Source organism: Dioscorea cayenensis, unplaced genomic scaffold (assembly GCF_009730915.1).
Source record: "Dioscorea cayenensis subsp. rotundata cultivar TDr96_F1 unplaced genomic scaffold, TDr96_F1_v2_PseudoChromosome.rev07_lg8_w22 25.fasta BLBR01000128.1, whole genome shotgun sequence".
NCBI classification, from domain to species: Eukaryota; Viridiplantae; Streptophyta; class Magnoliopsida; order Dioscoreales; family Dioscoreaceae; genus Dioscorea; species Dioscorea cayenensis.
Genome location: NW_024086519.1, coordinates 49926 through 63203, shown reverse-complemented (window position 1 = coordinate 63203; position 13278 = coordinate 49926). Strand labels below are relative to the sequence as shown.

The window sequence follows — 13278 nt, the reverse complement described above, 5'->3', positions numbered from 1 at the left end:
TGAGAGTTCTTGTTGGTAACCTTGTGAGTGAGTGACACACCACGAGCGTTAGACAAAGCTAGGTCGGAGAGGGTTGAGAGGGTGAGTCGAGAGGTACAGGAGCGTCCCATTTCCCCTCTGGTGTGATAGATTCTACCTCCATTCCTCGAGTTCTTTGCGGCCATAATAGAGTGAATGGTCTAAGGGATGAACTTCTGCTGGGGCTTAGTTGCGCGTGCAACAGAGTAAAGCGTTGAGGTGATCTTAGTATCTAGGGCTCAATTGTGGTTAGGGACCTTCCACCTGGACCAAAGGGTTAGGTCTATAATTAAGAAGAGATTTATCACTTGGAATCTCTAGAGCTCATTGCAACTCTATGCGAGTACGAGGTGTTGAGATTGTTCGCTTTCTCCTCCGAGACATGTATAGAGTTAGGCATAGTGGACCTTAGATTTGGGACTATGTAATTAAGGATTTCCACGACTCGCCATTGCATTGATTAGGAAGCATAATAGAGGGTTCTTGCACTTGAAATAATTATCCTAGTCGGAGCATTATTCGGGTACCCTATCTTTATCGATTGCCTTACCCCCTGCTTTACTTTTGCTCTCTTACTTGTTGCTTTTACTGTTGAGAATTGAATCATTATCACACTCATCATCATTCATCTTTTACATTGGTTGTAGGTGTTGCTATAAGGATTACCTTGTACCCTTCACGAATTGCCCACGAAGTCTACTTGTTCAGTCGGGGCTGAAGTAGCAATTGAAATAGGACAATCAGATGATATATGTGAACCCCCACAACCATCACAACTAGTGATCGTGGCCATCCTTGGTGAAGTCAATATGTCTAATTTCTTGCTCAATGCCTCTACTTGGGCTGCTAGGGATGTAACTGCATCAATTTTATGGACTCCGGCCATTTTTTATTTTTCCTTGCATTCCATTGTTAGCTATTCATGGCCATTTCCTCTACCAACTATTGGGCTTCTTTAGGGGTCTTGTTCCCCATTGTACCTCCTGCGTTGACATCTAGAAGTTGTCTTGTACTTGCATTCAACCCATTTTAAAAGTCTGAATGATCATCCATTCGCGGAAACCATGCTGTGGACACTTCCACAAAAGGTCCTTGAATCACTCCCATGTCTCAAACATGGATTCAAGCTCCATCTGAACAAATGACAATATTTTATTATGAAACTTCGCCGATTTCCCTTGAGGGAAGTACCTTGCAAGAAAAGCTTCGACCATTTCATTCCATATCGTGATGGACGCTCACGGTAAAGAATGTAGCCATTGCTTTGTTCTTCCTTCTAGAGAGAATGGGAAAGCCCTCAATCTTATAGCATCATCTATAATGCCGTTAATCTTCAGCATGTCACAAACTTCCAAGAAGTTTTTAATATGGTTGTTTGGATCCTCATCGGCCAAACCATTGAACTAGACCGACTGCTGTATCATTTGGATGAATGCTGGCTTTAGCTCAAAGTTCGGAGCTGTAATCGGGGGCCGCACATGCTATATTGTGTCCCCAATACTGATGGTCTGGCGTAATTAGAAAGTGTTCTCTGTTGTTCATTCTGTTCTACCATGTTATCAGACCCTTCAACTTCCACTTCAGCTAGATTCCACTATTCATGCATAGGTTCTTTACCCTTTCTTCTGAGTGTATGTTCAAGATCAGGATCACGTTCAAATAATATCGAAGGGTTCCCTCGGATCATAACCTGGAGCTGCACCAAAATAAAGAAAACAAATCAGAACGATGATAGAATAAGAAGATGTGAAGTAGAATGAATGATGAATGGCTAAGATAACAAAGTGCAAAGTATCTCTAACGCCTAGTCCTCGGTAATGGCACCAAAAACTTGACAACGCCCCTTGAGTGTTACCCGCAAGTGTACGGGTTTATCGAAGTAATAAATCCCAGGTAAGTGGGGTATCATATCCACAGGGAGCAGCGAACAAAAATACTAAAATTGTTACTTAACCAAGTGAAAATGAATAACAATTGTGTTTATAAAGTGTAATGTAAGTAGAAACAAAAGAAACAAGAATAAGAGGCCCAAGTAACCGAGAGGAAAGGCAATCGATAGAAGTCGAGTACTCAAACAGTGCTCCACCTAGGACTAATGTTTTAAGTGCAAAACCTACTATTATTCTTCCTAAATAATGGTTAATGAGTCATGGAAATTCTAAAACACACACTTCCAAACCTAATGTTAATCATAACTAACTCAACACTATGCCCAGCAAAGAAATCGTTCAATCTCAACACCTCACACTATGTTAAGTTGCAAGGAGTTTTAGGGATTCCAAGTGATAAACCCTATTCCTATATAAAGATCTAACCTTTGGTCCAGGCGAAAGACCCCTAGTCATAATTAAGCCTGAGATACTAAAGTCACTTCAACACTTCACTCTATTGCTCACGCAACAAAGCCCCAGCGGAGTTCATCCTTTAGTTCTTCACTCTATTATAACCGCAAAGAATTCTAGGAAATAGAGGAAAGGGGACGCTCCTCTACCTCTCGACTCACCCTCTTAACCCTCTCCATTCTAGCTTTGTCTAACCCCATGGCATATCACCCATCCACAAAGATTACCAAGATGAACTATAAACCCTAGTGTCACCCTAAGGGAGAAATCATTCAACAAGCATTCAAGATTGACACTTAATTAAAATATCAATCAAGGAAGGCATAATAAAATGTCGGAGAAACATTAACATCCTACGGTTTACAAAATATAAGTACCCACTACAGGGTTTTGATCTCCATGGAGCAAGATACAATCAATAATGAAAATCAAAAGTAAAAACAAGTAATCCATAGGAAAACCCCCTCGGTAGTCATATTGATGGTCTTGTGGGGTAGCCTCTTCTTCTCCAAAGGTCCCCTTGTCTGTCCTAGGGCACACCCCACCGGATTGGTGCTGATGAAAGCTCCCCTGATAACCTTCTTCCAAGAGAAGCGCGGTGTCAAATCCATAGGACCACTCCAAAGAATTGCTAAAGGCTTCTCAAAACCATAGCCAACGGCCTCTCAAAAGATGGAGAAAAGTTGGAGAGAAGGGTGAAAGATTTCTCCAAAAATCGAGCTGAATCACGGCTTAAATAGGGCTGGAATTAGGCATCCACACGCCCTGTGGAATTTCCACATGGGCATGAGGAATTTCCACATGGGTATGAGGAATTTCTGCACGTCCTTGTGGATTCTCCGGAAACCTGATTTTTGGCCGGTTGTGAACAATAACTGCTACAATGTATTGCTACATTGATTTACTACAGTAACCTACTACAATACTCCGCCAAAACACTCCCAATTCAACACTTTTCATCATGGCAACATAAACGGGCACATGTTTATGCCATAATCGCAACTTTTCTTCAATCAAAGGCCTCATTGGTAAACATCTTGCTATCAATGCATAAGTCAGGATACGCAAATGTGACTGCCTTCTTGCCCCTCCAACTCATTGTAATAACTTGAATACATGGAGGTTGGAACACATTCACATATCTTAGAGCCCCACTTGTGTCTTCATGTTTGTTTCTTCCAAGATTCCACCAAATAGTGCGTTCACAATTTACTTTTGGCTTCTTTTCTTAATACTTAGCTTCACAACCCTATATGCGCAAAAGAATACAAATACACATGTATTAGCGCTTAAACCCGATAAAAGTAATGCTCATCATAAGGAAAGAACACTTCGCATTATTAACACACAAGCACTTATCACAAACTCTTGTGTGTATTGGTATAGTTGAGCAACGGGGTGGCACTTACAGACTATCCTAGCATCAAGGAACAAATGTGCAAGACCCCGGTCCTTCACATGAGGCAGAGTCAGATTCTGAGTTTGAGTTTGAGTATGAGCCTAAGCATGAGTCCAGGGAGCATAGACCTTCACTTAAAGCAAGATTTAAAGAATTCTGTACTAAGGTCTACTAGGTGTTGTAGGTGCTTTAGGGGAGACATAGATACCTAGGTGCATCACTGCGCTACATTAACAGCAACACCACTGAGATAATATCATTTATGCGCAGCTCATCATCATCAGTTGGCGCCACATCTGCAACTACTACTTGCGTAGCATCATCACTTCCACCTGATCCTTAGGCTAACAGTGCATGAACATTAATATGTTTTGTTATTTATTTTTATGAACTTTGATCGCACTTTGTGTTGTTTGTTGTAGTGTGTACTTTTGAGTTAGTTAGGGTTCTGACCCTACTAAACTATATTTGTTTATTGTGGATCCTTGTTTATGTGCTCATCTCTATTATTTTTGCTTGTGGAGTTGTGATCAGTTCTTTTTGTTGTTTTCAGGGATGCTATTAAGGTTACTTCACACTCCAGGTCCAGTATGACACTTTGCTTTTTCCCCAAGTCAAGTTCCAACTATTATATTTTTCATCGACTAACTAGTGAAGTTTCTTAACTCCATCTCTGAGTATTTATCGTATAATTTTTCCCACCTTGTTCTATTAATATATGTATATTAGGGATAATGTATAGCTAGGTGTAGGAATGATGTTTTTTGTTGTTGTATGCTTGAACTACCTATGATAGCTATGATTTGATTGCGACTTCCTAGCTTGGTAGAATGATAGTTGAGAGTTGTACTTTACCTGTGCTTGAATGTAGTTCTATTTCATCTTTAGTGGACCTCTATACCTATTTATGATCACTTCTACCTTGTACACTCCAACCAACCCATCATAATGATTTTTGCATTAGACTATTAAATTCTATCTTCAACACTCTTTTAAGAGCTTTTGAGTTCGTTCATTATTTTCTTTAGCCTAATGTGAACTATTATAGTAGGTTTTATACCAGTGGACTTGAGATACATTATGTACATGTGAAAAAAAAGAGACTATGACAATATTCTTCTGCTAGTATAGCACGAATGCGTCTATGTAGACTGTATTCGAGTACGTTTGGTTGCTATTGTGCCTAACCAGCATGAGCATCCTTCAAAAAGATTGTAAAACTTTTTGGTGCAGTCTATGTTAGTCGGACTCAACAAGAAAAAGAAAAAAATAAAGAGTGTATGACAGTATATATGTGAGAGTAATGAAGTATCTTGATCCCCTAGAGCTTGCTGCGTAGTCACTTAAGATCTAGAGTCTTATCTAGGAACCGAAGGACTTTTAACTGAGTATTAAGGTTGTCTTTAGGATTTTAATGTTGTTTTCATTTTGCTGGGATGAATGGGTATCCTGGGTTATACAGGGTGTGGAGGTTAAGGTGGTTGTTAGCAGAAACTCACAGGACCACTCTAGATGAAACAGAGCTAATATTACTTGACTATTCATTAAACAACTCACTCCTTCATTTCTGTCCATTCGTGTTTGTGGAGTCCTTTATTAGTGAGCTTGAGGTCAGCCACTTATCCATTTATCTTCTTGCCCCTATTCTTCATGTTTATCTACTTGGGGACAAGCAAACACTTAGGTTTGCATCTAATACAGTAATCCAGGTATAGTACTTACGCTACAGATGACTCGCTAAAGTGTAATACTGATGCAAGATCGAAACCAAGTTTTCTTCTCTTTTTCTGCCGAAAATGATATCCTCATGTTTTCCATGGCTCCTTCATGCCATAAAATGCGAATAATACATAATTAAGCACAAAACAGGCATCCATTCTTATAAAAATACATGTTAAGTGTATAAAATACATATATTAAAGTACATACATTTAGACACTTACCAGAATGACACAGCCGGCTCCTTCTCCTTACCTTGCTCCTTATCTTTTGGCTTTTCTTGAGGAATTTTATCAGTCTTCCCAGTCGGGGTTTTAGATTAAAGAATTTCAGAATTATTCTCAGTAGTAAGCTTTTCTTGGAGCTCTCGACTACTCCTCAAAGTAATCGCCTTTACTTGCTCTCTTAGGTTAGTCTTGGTGTGACTTGGCAAGCTTCATAGAGGCATTTCAGCCAATTCACTATTTATCCAACTTGATTCTGCAAATTATACAAGGAAGTGGTGTTATTGCGGAGTGTTGCCTCTATGTTTTGGAACCTTGTGTCAGTTGATTGAATAAACTTTGACAAAACCCTTTCTAATTCTAAAATTCTATCCAGAATTAAAGGTGTTTGCTGAAATCTTGGTGGGGCAACGACCTTTTGCTACCCTTGACTACCCCATGAGAGATTTGGGTGGTTTCTCCACCCTTGGTTGTAGGTGTTGCTATAAGGATTACCTTGTCTTTTTCCCGAATTGCCCACAAAATCTACTTGTTCAATTGAGGCTGAAGTAACAATCGAGATAGGATAATCAGATAGCATATGTGAACCCTCACAACCATCACAACTTGTGATTGCGGCTACCTTTGATGAAGTAAAAGTATCCAATTTCTTGCTCAATGCATCTACTTTAGCTTCCAAGGATGTAATCGCATCAATCTCATGGAGTCTGGCCACTTTCTTTTTTTTCTCTTGCATTCCATTGGTAGCTATTCAAACCCATCTCTTCAATCAATTATCGAGCTACTTCGGGGGTCTTGTTTCCCAATGTTCCTCCTGTGGCAGCATCAAGAAGTTGTTTGTTGCTTGAGTTCAACCCATTAAAAAATGTATGAATGACTATCCATTCAGGGAACCTATTTAATGGGCACTTCCTAATACATCCTTTGCGTTTGTGTACCATAAGTGCACGGGTTGTGGAAGTAATAAAGTACCATGGTGAGTGGGTAGTCATATATAGAGGGAATAGTGATCAAAATAACAAGAAATGCTATTTAATTATGGTGAAGATGATTCAAAGTTGTGTTAACAATATCGATGCAAAGAAAAATAAAGAAAATAAGAAAGATAAGCAAGAGAATAATAGGAGATGCAATCGATAGAAAATGGGGCACCCGGATATTGCACTCTCTAGGACTATTGTTTCAAGAACAAGACCAATCATTATGTTTCTTAATTAATGTTTAATGAGTCGTGGAAATTCTATAACACACGGTCCCAAACCTAAGGTAAGCCGTAACTAACCGACCACTATGCCCGGCAGAAAAGAGTACTCTCGATGCCTCACACTATCTGGGGTTCCAAGAAGCTTTAGGGACTCTGACACGTCTGAATATGCGTGTACACCGCAAGTGCACGGGTGTGAAGTAATAATCCCAGAAGAGTGGGTATCGTATCCACAAAGAGTAGGGAATAAGGACACTTAAATTGTTTCTTAACTAATGTGGAACATGAATAGTGATATGTGTGACAAGATTCAATTCTCAAAAGTAAAAACAACAAGAAAGATAGCACAAGTAAAGGAGAAGGTAAGGCAATCTATAAAGCTGGGGTACCCGGGTATTGTTTCGCCTAGGACAATCGTTTCAAGTGAAAGAAACCTCTATTATGCTTCCTAATTAATGCAATAGTGAGTCGTGGAAATCCTTAATTGCATAGTCCCAAATCTAAGGTTAACCGTGCCTAACTTTATACATGTCCCAAAGGAGAAATTGAATAATCTCAACACCTTGCACTCGTATAAAATTGCAATGAGCTTTAGGGACTCCAAATGATAAATCCTATTCCTATGTATAGACCTAACCCTTTGGTCCAGGTGAAAGATTTCTAGCCACAATTAAGCCCTAGATGCTAAAATCACTTCAACGCTTCACTCCGTTGCGCTCGCAACTAAGCCCCAGCGGAAGGCCATCACTTAGCCCATTCACTCTACTATGACCGCAAAGAACTCTTGGAACGTGGAGGTAGGATAAATCATACCGGAGATGAAAGGGGACGCTCCACTACCTCTCGACTCACCCTCTCAACCCTCTCCAATCTAACTTTGTCTAACTCTCATGGTGTGTCACTCACTCACAAGAGTTACCAAGAAGAACTCTCAACCCTAGTGTCACTCTAGGGGAGTATTCATGCAATCAAGCATACAAGATAGGAACTCACAATAAACATCACTTAATTGAAAGGATAATAAAGAGATTCAATGAAATGAATACATCCTAGTGTCACAAATACCCAAGTACCCACTAGGTATTTAGCTCTCCATGGAGCTAGATACAATCAATAAAATCGAATCTAAAAACAAAGCATCCATAGAAAACCCCCTCTTTAGTTATGGTGATGGTCTTGTGGAGAGTCCTCTACTTGTCGTAAGGGTCCATTTGTCCGGCCTAGGATACACCTCGCTAGATTGGCACCGACGAAAGCTCTCCACTAACCTTCTTCTAAACAGCGCACGATATCGGAGCAGTAGAACCTCTCCAAAGCCATAACCAATAGCTATCAAAACACTACCTGCATCCCTCTCTCAAGATGGGGAAAAGATGGAGAAAACAATGCTGAAATCGGGGCTGAAATCAGCTTTTAAATGGTTGGAATCGGGAATCCACATGCCCGTGTGAGCGCCCATGTGGATTTTTCAAACGGGCATGTGGAATTTCCACACGCCCGTGTGGATTCTCTGTTTTCCGGTTTTCTCGGTCGGCTAAGAACAATGCTGGTACAGTATTCTTGCTACAGCTTTTTTATAGTATTTACTGCAATACCGGCCATTAATACTCCCGAATCCATGTTTTCACTTGAGGTAACGCAAATGGGCACACGTTTACGTCGTGGATCACTTTGCTTCTTCAATAACGGACATGTTGGTAGAGATTTTGTTCTATATGCACAAGTCAGAATGCTTGAATGTGACTGCCCTTGTGCCCCTCAAAATGGTTATACTAACTTGAATACAAGGAGGTTGGCACACATTCCCGCATCTCGAACCCGACCTGTGTCTTCGCGTTTGAACCTTAGCAAGATTTCCTCCAAATTGGTGCATTTACGACCCACATTGGCTTCTTTCTTTCATATTCGGCCTCACAACCCTACCTGCATGAAAGTAACATAACTACACACATATTTGCTTTAAAACAAGAGAAATTAATACTCAACACAAGGAAAGAACACTTCGTATTCTTATCGCACAAGCACTTAACAAACTCCCCCACACTTAAGCTTTTGCTTGTCCTCAAGCAAAAATTAAAACATTAAAGCACAGATGAAGGAAATATTGGATGTGCTTGGCCTTAGGTTCACCAAAGCATACAAAGAGTGCATTCTATAAGGACAGGAAATTTCAACACTAAATACGAAAAATCAATACTCTAACTAAAAACTTGAATAAAAAAGGCGACAAACCTGAAATCGTGTAAGTGTGTGAACTCATTCAAGTCGACCCAAAGTGTACTCCTCAAAGTTCTACGTATAAGGGACTTATTTATTTACAAAAAGTAACAAAAATTCAAAAAGGGTAGTAGGTTCACACATCCTCTAAGGTAGCCCTTTCCAAAGCGGCCGCTAAGGTGGCTTTCACACTTTCGAGGTGGTAGCTCCTTCCACCGGGCTGGTAGCTTTCACACATCACATGAGATAGCTCTTTCTCTCATTAGGTCACAACTAGTATCCGACTTATGAGAGTAGTTTCATACATCATAGACGGTAGCTCTTTCCACCCAACAAACACAACTAAACAACAAAACTATTTTGTTCTTTCTTTTCATTTTTTCAACATTTTTTTTAGGACTAACATATGAAACAACTAAAACTCGTCCCTTATACATCAAACATGAGTTTCCAACAGTGTTCAAAGGATGAGTAGTGCAACAAGTGTCAATCGGGCAAAAATTCCTAGAAATTCAAGCAAAAACTAGAGCATGAAACCATTCAATGTTAAAAATTTTCCTAAACTGAAGAATACAATCAATACAACGAAGGTGAACTGCCATTGACTATGTGAGCATGTATATCAATCAAAACTAGTACAAAAGAGATACGTGCGCTATGAAACTCCCCCCCCCCCACACTTAAGTTGTACATTGTCCCCAATGTACACATGCAAGCTCATTCACTCATTAACAAACCTTCGAACACTCAAGAAACATTCTTCGACCTTCTCCCGACCTCCTGCTATCTATTTTACATTGATTGTTTGAGCTTATTGCCGATTTCAGGGTTTTTAGCTTCATCTCATCAGTAAATTCTTGTTTTGCCTTGTCGCTACCCTAGGTCAATTCTATTCGATTTTCCTCCAATGAAACTGCCGAATGTACCTCGTTTTCATGCTAAAATGACTGTGATGTGTTCTTAATGAGTTCTAGAATGGAGGAAGAGGTGTATTCTTGGATTTTGCCATAAAGGGCCGTGTGGTTCACGCCCCATAAATCCACACGGGAGTGTGGAATTTCCACACCACCTTGTGGATTCCTGCATTATTAAGTTATGAATGAATTTGATCAATTCTTTTTCCAATACATGCAGGTATGGCTCCTAGATTGAAGAAGGCAACTAGTAAGCATCCTAGAGAGCCTACTCTTGAACCAATAAGCACTAGTAAGCGACTAGAGAAGCTTAAGTTCGGTCAGACAAGAATTCTGGATGTGAGCTCCCCTAGGGAGGTATAGTTAGCACATGACATGGATGATGAGGTCGAGGAGTTACTATCGGTGGGTAGTTGGCACAAGCTATTTATTATTCATGACCCTGCTATCCGCCTACTGACATTAGAGGTGCTCGCGTCATTTGAGTTTGACCGTTCTTATGCTCATTTCGATAGCGTCGACGCCATTCACTTCAGAGCTTTTGGGCAGCATCACAGTATGAGCGTCACGCAGTTCTCCGTTAGGCCTGGTTTATATGATGAGGGGTTTACTGAGAGGAGTATGAGGATCTACCAATTGACATTTTAGGAGGCTTAACCCCCTGAAAGAATATAAAATACTATGTGGTAAGGGACGATATGAACCAAGAGTGTCTAAGGCTTCATGCCTTTCTCGACCTAGTTACAGATATCTTCACGCCATCTTGAGTAGGCCAGTGAATGGTTGCGGCGATAGTACAGGAGTACTAAGCAAGCAGGAACTTCTATATTTATACTCTATGGTATGAAATGAGCCGATTCATTTAGGACACATCTTAGCGGAGTATGTGAAGCACCAAGGACAGTATCCTAGACATGGTGTCATTTTCGCGGGCCCATACATTACTAGACTCATTTTGGGGATGGGTTTAAGAGACACGATCAGAGGGATCGAAAAAACAATAGTACCAGCACCCCTCGGGCTAGCAATAATGAGACTCGATGGGTATGATCAGGAAATATCCGAGTGGTGTTTATGTGCTGAATATGTCCCCACTAAAGCCTCTTATATCCGGTGAAACCAGCTTTAAAGTTACAGCTTGAGGGAGATCAGACAGAGGCGGTACCTCCAGTTTCAGAGGACCCACCCCCCATGAGCATGTTTTCACCATCTCGAGCCCAAGATCTCTTTGAGAGGCTCGAGATCACTGTAGGGTGTGATACTAACAAAGGTAGCAGAGGCCCGAGCAGAGACTGCCGATATTAGGGCAACGCATGCCGCATAGTATACGAAATTCATGGCACGGTTCGACACATTACAGCAGATCTTAGAGCGAGACTTCAGCTTGTCATTTGTCCTACGGCCGAGGACTCCACAGGCGCCCTGAGTTTCTCCGGCACCTCTATCCCCTATTCTGGCACCAGATGACCCACCATGTACTTCATCATCAGCAGTAGCAGCAGCAGATCTAGAGCGTGACATCAACACTTGATTTTATTTTCCTCGTCTTTTATTTCCACATTTTATTTTGGACTTTTATACTCAAAAAGGATTTTCCTTCTGAGTTTATTTTGTATCTCGAGTGCTATTCATTGTCATATATTTTATATACTCGAGTTATTTTTGTTTTAATTGAGCTTCACTGAAGCCCCTCGTGTATCGTCGCGAGATGGTCTTGTCATCATGGGGAATTGAGGCGTTGTCATAGGCACGTCCAAGGTGTTTCGGCACTTGGCCGTGTCAGCTTCACAACCCATTGGAACAACACTCCCAATTACTTAGCTCCATCAAATGCAACACTAGGAGCCATGGGAGTATTGTTTTGAATTTTTCTACCACATCTGAATACAATTGATTTACATTATGAAAGAGCTTCCATGTGTACATTGGGGACAATGTACAACTTAAGTGTGGGGTCGCGGGGGAGTTTCATAGTGCACGCATCTCTTTTATACTAGTTTTGATTGATATACATGCTCATATAGCCAATGACGGTTCACCTTAGTTCCATTTAATGTATTCTTGAGTTTAGCAAAATTTTTAACATTGAATGTTTTTCATGCCCTAGTTTTTAGCTTTTAATTTCTAGGAATTTTTTTGCCCGATTGACACTTGTTGTACTACTCACTCTTTGAACTCTTTTTGGACACTCATGTTTTTATGTATAAGGGACTAATTATAGTTGTTTCTTGTGTTAATTCTGAAAAAAATGGAAAAAAATGAAAAAGAAAGAACAAAAATAGTTTTTGTTGTTTAGTTGTGCTTGTTGGGTGGAAAGAGCTACCACCTATGATGTATGAAGCTACTCTCATAAGCCGGATAGTAGTTATGCCCTAATGAGAGAAAGAGCTATCTCATAGGATGAGTGAATGCACCCACTCCGGTAGAAAGAGCTGCCACTTCGACGGTGTGAAACCCACCTTAGCGGCCGCTTTGGAAAGGGCTACCTTAGAGGATGTGTGAAGCTACTACCAATTTTGAATTTTTTGTTACTTTTTGTAGATAAATAAGTCCCTTGTACTTAGAACAGTGAGGAGTATACTTTGGGTTGTTTTGAGTGAGTTCACACACATACACAATTTCGGGTTTGTTGTCCTTTTTGATTCAAGTTTTTAGCTAGAGCATTGATTTTTCGTATTTAGTGTTGAAATTTCCCATACTTGTAGAATACACTCTTTGTATGGTTTGGTGAACCTAAGGCCAAGCACTTCAAATATTTCCTTCATCTATGCTTTAATGTTTTAATTTTTGCTTGAGGACAAGCAAAAGCTTAAGTTTTGGGAAGTTTGATAAGTGCTTGTGCGATAGGAATACGATGTGTTCTTTCCATGTGTTGAGCATTACTTTTCTCGCGTTTTAACGCTAATATGTGTTTATTTATGTTACTTTCATGCAGGTAGGGTTGTGAGGCCGAATATGAGAGAAAGATGCCAATGTGGGTCATAATACACCAATTTGGAGGAAATCTTGCTAAAGTTCAAACGCGAAGACATAGGTCAGGTTCGAGATGCGGGAATGTGTGCCAACCTCCTCATATTCAGGTTAGCACAACTATTTGGAGGACCACAAGGGCAGTCACGTTCAAGCATTTTAACTTGTGCATATAGAACAAGATCTCTACCAACATATCCGTTATTGAAGAAGCAAAGCGATCCACGACGGAAACGTGTTCCCGTTTGCGTTACCTCGATGAAAGCATGGA

At 40.4% G+C, this 13278-nt stretch overlaps 1 non-coding gene across 1 annotated transcript; it reads left to right on the top strand.

The window, feature by feature from the left end:
* Positions 1–1077: 1077 nt before the first annotated feature.
* On the top strand, positions 1078–1183 carry LOC120253606. The gene has a single exon (XR_005534340.1). It is a non-coding gene; the product is annotated as a small nucleolar RNA R71 (small nucleolar RNA).
* Positions 1184–13278: the final 12095 nt, after the last annotated feature.